At 37.9% G+C, this 7,307-nt stretch overlaps 1 pseudogene; it reads right to left on the reverse strand.

Moving 5' to 3' along the window:
- Window positions 1-5,829: 5,829 nt before the first annotated feature.
- Window positions 5,830-6,857, reverse strand: LOC147345908 (actin-related protein 6 pseudogene; annotated as a pseudogene).
- Window positions 6,858-7,307: the final 450 nt, after the last annotated feature.

Below are 7,307 nucleotides of genomic sequence, written 5' to 3' on the forward strand. Positions count from 1 at the left end.
TTAAATAAAAAGCATGGTTTTCAGGTGTGCATCTTGTAGCTATTGTATTTAAAAAGAAAGATATTCAATGAGAAGGAAGATCCCCTCATAGTAACACTCACCCTAAAGAAAAATAACCAATCGCTATTGAAAAGTTAGAGAAAATTGGAATTTTTGAGCATGTCAAAGGAAAAGGTGAGAATTCAGCAGAAGATCTGAAAGAAAGAAATGAGAAACCTGGACAACAGAGGCTGGAAGACTGCAAAGAGCTATATATCTATATTGTCTGTGAAGTTCTGTCAATCAGAGGGAAATGCTCATGGAACAGGGTTAAGGAGTATAGGTTTCTCCTATCCCTAACATGTTTTGCTGTCTGTCTTATTTATTGCCCATGCAAACAGGAAAATTTGAAAATATAAAGACAGAACATCCTGATTCAAATTTTTGATTCTTATATTTACTCCCAGGCTTAAAACATCTACTTTAGTACATAATATTAATTATCACTTAAATTTGTCCACTGCTGTTAACTAAACTAGCCATAGCATTGGAAAAAGAGTAATATATAAAAATATCCCTGTTACCTGTACAAATTCTGTATTTGTCTGTTCCATTAGCTGTGGCCTGATTTTTACAATCATGTTCTCAATCAGCCACTATATGCTCCATTATTAGGAAAATGGCATGATACGAATAACAGTGTACAGCACAAAGCACTTACTATGTGTCAAGCCCTGTTATGAGCATTTTAAATATATTAACTCATTAAATTATCCCAGTAACCCTATGAGAGGTTTGTTGTCATCATTTTACAGGTGGGGAAAATGAGACAAAAAAAGCCTAAAAAACTTGCATATAGGTGTACAGCTAAAGAGAAAACTAGGACTCAAATCCAGGATTTTATGACTCTGGATTGTTATTTATGGTTGAATTCATTCTTGTACTAATGTATAAGTTGACATTGGGATCACCTTCCGGTTCTAAGAAGACAGTCAGTCAGTCAGATTGATATCTGCTAATGTGTTTAACGGGGAATTCTGTTTATGGCCAGTCCCCTTCTCCTAAACAATCATTTCTCCTCTCTTTACATTTTAATAATGGCCTCTTGGAGATCATATTAGGTTCAGCGTTGATAAGAGCATCTCAGTGTAATTTTCTCGTTTGAATCCTTCTCACCATCAGCTAGTGAGGTGGGTACCATTACTCCTTTATGTCAGTGATGAAGCCTAAATATCAGAACAATTATGCCTTTGATCAAGGAGCTGGTCTGTGCTATTACCCAGTATCAGAATGCATCTTTAAACTCTTGAGCTCTGTGGTGGTATGAATATTTATTGTCCCCCAAATTTATATGTTGAAATCTTGACCTGCAAGGTGACCGAATTTGGAAGTAGGATATTCAGGAGGTGATTGGGTCATGATGGTGAAATCCCATGAGTGGGATTAATACTCTTGTAAAGAAGTCTCAAAGAGCTCTCTTGCCCCTTCCACCATGTGAAGGTAGAGCAAATAGACAGCTTTCTAGGAAGTACAGTCTTCCAGCTACCAGACCCACTGCTGCCTTAATCTTGGACTCCAGAACTAGAAGCAATAAATTTCTGTTGCTTACAAGCTATCCAGTTTGTATAGTATTTTGTCAGAGCAGCCCAAATGAACTTAGACAGTTTCTTTCTTCTATCCTATGTGAGTAGCTTAATATCTGATAAATATGCTAATTAAAATCCTAGCAGAAGACACAAATAATAACTAAATGTGATGCAAATATTGTTGGCAAAATGTAACTTTTTTTTTTCTAGTGCAGCCCCAAATATTTAGCTATAAAATTAGGATAGGTCTCAACATTACAGTGAGTTTTGTCTTCACAAGGGAAATTGGATACACTAATAAAATTAAGTACAAATTATTTCAAGGTGATTGCTTGAATCAAGTTATAGTAATGTGGTGGCAATAAGTTGATAGGACTGAGCAAAGGAAATTTTACTAAGAGTACTATCAGCAAAAATTTCAAGCATAATTACCAAAATATAAGGAGAAGGCAACTTCCATGAACAACAAGCAAGAAACAAAAACAAACTTTTCTCTTTTTCTTTTATTTTTTTTGAGCTCTTTATTTTACATTGGAATATAGCCAATTATGCAGAAGGAAATGGCAACCCACGCCAGTACTCTTGCCTGAAAAATCCCATGGATGGAGGAGCCTGATAAGCTATAGTCCAAGGGGTTGCAAAGAGCTGGACACGACTGAGTGTCTTCACTTCATACTCATACTCACTTCATACTTTATCACTGGAGAAGGAAATGGCAAGCCACTCCAGTATTCTTGCCTGGAGAATCCCATGGACAGGGGAGCCTGGCGGGCTGTGGTCCATGGGGTCGCAGAAAGTCGGACACGACTGAAGTGACTAAGCAAGGAGCAATAGCCAATTAACACTGTTTTGATAGTTTCATGTGAACACCAAGAGGACTCAGCTATACATATACATATACCCGTTCTCCCTCAGACTCCCCTTCCATCCAGGTTGTTACATAACATTGAGCAGAGTTCCATGTGCTCTATAGTAGGTCCCTGTTGGCTATCCATTTTAAATATAGCGGTGTGTACACGTCTACCCCAAACTCCCCAACTATCCCTTCCTCCGAACCACCCCCACCCCCACCCACTGCAACCATAAGTTGTATTCTAAGTCTCTGAGTCTGTTTCTGTTTTGCAAGTTCACTTGTATCATTTCTTTTTAGATTCCACTCATAAAGGATGCCCAACGATATTTCTCCTTCTCTACCTGACTTACTTCACTCAGTAACAAAATCTCTAGGTTCATCCATGTTGCTGCAAATGGTATAATTTTCATTCTTTATAATGTGAAAGCCATTCTAGAGGCTTTTTTCTCTGTGCAATTGATTATGTGCTAAAAAGGTTTTTAAACATTAAAAAAAAAGAAATCTGCTGTTGCAGATCAACTCTGTCACTTAACGTATTTGAAAAATGAAAGTGTTAGTCACTCAGTCGTGTCCAACTCTTTAAGACCCCTTAGACAGTAGCCTGCCAGTTTCCTCTATCCATGGAATTCTCTAGGCAAGAATATTGGAGTCGGCAACTCTCCCCTTCTCCAGGGGATCTTCCTGACCAAGGGATCAAACTCGGGTCTCCTGCATTGCAGGCAGATTCTTTGCCATCTGAGCCATGGCTGTGATAATTCAGCTTTATGCCAGCACTCCACCTGTGGCTGGTGCCAGCCATACATATTGTGCATAACCATTCGTAAACCAGGTCTGAATTTTTTCTCTTTGGTCAGATGCGGGTTAAGGGAAAGGTAAATACTGTGAAAGTGAAAGTTGCTCAGTCGTGTCTGACTTTTTGCAACCCCATGGACTACAGAGTCATGGAATTTTCCTGGCCAGAATACCGGAGGGGTAGCTTTTCCCTCCTCCAGGGGATCTTCCCAACCCAGGGATGGAACCCAGGTCTCCCACATTGCAGGTGGATTCTTTATCAGCTGAACCACAAGGGAAGCCCAAGAATACTGGAAAGGGTAGCCTATCCCTTTTCCGGGAGATCTTCCCTACCTAGGAATCAAACTGGGGTCTCCTGCATTTGCAGGAAGATTCTTTACCAATTGAGCTATAAGGGAAGTCCAATAGCTTATCAGTTCAGTTCAGTCGCTCAGTCGTATCCGACTCTTTGCAACTCCATGAATTGCAGCATGCCAGGCCTCCCTGTCTATCACCAACTCCTAGAGTTCACTCAGACTCACATCCATAGAGTCAGTGATGCCATCCAGCCATCTCATCCTCTGTTGTCCCCTTCTCCTCCTGCCCCCAATCCCTCCCAGCATCAGAGTCTTTTCCAATGAGTCAACTCTTCGCATGAGGTGGCCAGAGTACTGGAGTTTCAGCTTTAGCATCATTCCTTCCAAAGAAATCCCAGGGCTGATCTCCTTTAGAAAGGACTGGTTGGATCTCCTTGCAGTCCAAGGGACTTTCAAGAGTCTTCTCCAATACCACAGTTCAAAAGCATCAAGTCTTCATCACTGAGCTTTCTTCACAGTCCAACTCTCACATCCATACATGACCACAGGAAAAACCATAGCCTTGACTAGACGAACCTTTGTTGGCAAAGTAATGTCTCTGCTTTTGAATATGCTGTCTAGGTTGCTCATAACTTTCCTTCCAAGGAGTAAGCGTCTTTTAATTCCATGGCTGCAGTCACCATCTGTAGTGATTTTGGAGCCCCCAAAAATAAAATCTGACACTGTTTCCACTGTTTCCCCACCTATTTCCCATGAACTGTTGGAACCAGATGACATGACCTTCATTTTCTGAAAGTTGATCTTTAAGCCAACTTTTTCACTCTCCTCTTTCACTTTCATCAAGAGGCTTTTTAGTTCCTCTTCACTTTCTGCCATAAGGGTGGTGTCATCTGCATATCTGAGGTTATTGATATTTCTCCTGGCAATCTTGATTCCAGCTTGTGCTTCTTCCAGCCCAGCATTTCTCATGATGTACTCTGCATAAAAGTTAAATAAGCTTATCAGGGGAGAGTAAATGCTCTAAGTGTTAGTTCATGTGACTAAGGTGTCTCTCCTGAGTCCAGTCTTGTACAGACCACTTCCACTTGACACAGAAAGCTACTGGGCAAGCCTAACCTGCACTGGGGAAGGGAAATGATGCAAGGGAAGAACTGAATCAGCATTTCTGCTTGTTCACTTTGCATGAAGATATGGTTGGAGAAGGAAATGGCAACCCACTCCAATATTCCTGCCTAGAGAATCCTGTGGACAGAGAAGCCTGGTGGACTGCTGTCTATGGAGTTGCACAGAGTCAGACACGACTGAATCGACTTAGCAGCAGCAGCAGCATGGCTGGAGATGATGGCTAATGTTCAGAAACTTGAAAACTATGAGATAAGATTGTAAAACAATGAATATCAATGTGCCCAAACACTGCCCAGAATCATAAGAAAGTAACATATCACATATTATTCGCCTGGAGAAAGATCAAAATTTGAAGAACAGTTTCTACTAAATGCATACTGCTTTTGCACCATTGTAGGGTCAAAAAATCATTAAGTGGAACCATTGTTAAGTCAGGGACCATCTGTAGAAACCAAACGTAATTGTAATGGATAGCTCTTTCACCCATCTGTTTCTTCATTTTAATTTTCCTTTGGGAAATTACGTTCTTTCACTGTATGCTCTCTTAGTAGGACTGTTAAAATATCTGAAGCCATAAGGTAGGCACATGATTCTAGCTAAAGGACTGCTAGGAATTTGATATATGAGCCCAATGACACAAGAATTTCATCCTAAAAATAGTATAGAATTTTTATGAGTGAAATAATGCATTTCTGAAACACAGTAATGAGCAAAATCACTTTATTAAATTGGCTTTGATCTTCACCCTTTCAAACTTACGCCAACTAAAAAATAAACATTACACAAACATAGATCACTTTTTCCAACTTTAGTAAGTAAAAACTGCAATTTAAAAATAAAGTGGTTAATTCTAAAAGAGAGAAGTCATATCAGCCTCAACACACTCTGGTCAATTCCAATCTAGTCACACAAAATGATCTTCTAAGGAAATCTGACCAGTGGGACAGTTAAGTTTGTGCTTTTGGCTATAGAGAATTAAACTTAAATTGCACTCACTCTTTCATCTTTTAATGAAAGATAACTTTCTCTTAGAAACAGCATAATCATTGTTATAATAAGTCTAGCTCTTAAATGAAAATATGGGCTGAGTTACAGTTTACTTACTAACCTAGCTAAGAAACCTTTGAAAATTAACCATGGATCAAAATATTTACTTAAATTCAAGATGTTATCTTAGGATGAGCAGTAACACAGGTCCTTAACTTCCTTTAAAAAGAACACTGAAAATTAAACCTTTATCACAATCAGTCAGTACTTCAAGAAACGGTTCTTCAATACAAAGTTTCTCTTCACAGATGCTATGTCCATTTTCTTCATAATATTTTCTTATTACCACTGTATCTTCAAAATCATCATTCCCTGATACCAATTTTCCACTTTCCCAGGCATAAATAATAGGCTTGTCAGGCAGCACAACAGAAACATTGGAATCTGTTGGATTGAGCCATCGAACTTCTGACTAAATCCTGGGAAAAGAGACCAGACTTTCCTCCTGTAAAAACAATGTTTTTTAAAAATAAGACAGCATTTCTTCAGGTAGGTTATGAATTGAATAGGACAGAATCTCAATTTCTTGAATGCCTATATCAGAAGGATTAAAGAGTATTTCTGGAACAGCAAATCTCTCATTGGCCTGAAGAATTTTTTATCCAGATTTATATTTTCCACTTAACACCATCTCTTCTCTTGGCCCTTTCAAATTGCAGTAAAGTCAGGCAAAACATAGTCAACGTTAATGCATTTTCTTCTTTCAACTTGGCAATACCTATGTCTCTGTAAAAATTCTGAGACAAAAAGTGTATATCATCTTTCACTTGGTCAATCACGTGTTTTGTTCATAATATGTAACTGCCTGTAGGTATGATATCTTTTAGATGATTGGTTAGGATTTTCCTCCCATATTTATCTTATTGCTTATTTTATCTTTTTACTTCTAAAATAAGGAGATATATGTCTAAAGCAATATCCATTGCCTACGATGATACAGCGTAATTTGAACAATTATCTCAGAAATACCTATGCGCACAGAGAGCCCCAGCATCTACTTTTAATACTGCTAGAAACTTGTATTCTTCAAATAAGATTGCATTCATTGATTTTTGAAATGAAGTTAAAATATGATTCTATGCTAATAATATTAATATCTAAAAAACGAAAGAAGACATTTTCATGACTATAACCGATTTTGGCTTTGTAAGCTCTGATATCCAGCACTAAGATCATCATTTTAGCAAAAACCTAGCCGCTGTTGCTTTCTTTTCTGATCTCTCCACTCACATTGGAAACCAAATTTTGGTGCATACATTTTCAGCTTACAAAACAAATTAGCATTTATTGTATGATAGCATCTTCATCTGTGACCTTTTTACAGAACCCAAATGATTTTCAACTAAGACCATAATCTTGATCTTGAGATGTAAAAGATACATTTTATGCTCAGATTTAACTGAAACAAGCATGAGATTAAATTAATTCTCTCTTTTTTTTTGAAGGTGTATATGTATGTATGCATGATATAGAAATAATAATGCAATTTGATTTGTGCTTTAGCATTTTCAAAGGATTTTATTTGAGAGATATTTTGTAAAAGTAAAGGTAAAAGAAAATCACAGTAACTGAGTCAAGCAAATCTACTTAAGCAGCTATGATACAAGTTAAAATTAAATAAATGATTTG

Source organism: Bos grunniens, chromosome 24 (genome assembly GCF_055505025.1).
Source record: "Bos grunniens cultivar Pamir isolate PY7600 chromosome 24, Bosgru_T2T1.0, whole genome shotgun sequence".
Lineage (NCBI taxonomy): Eukaryota > Metazoa > Chordata > Mammalia > Artiodactyla > Bovidae > Bos > Bos grunniens.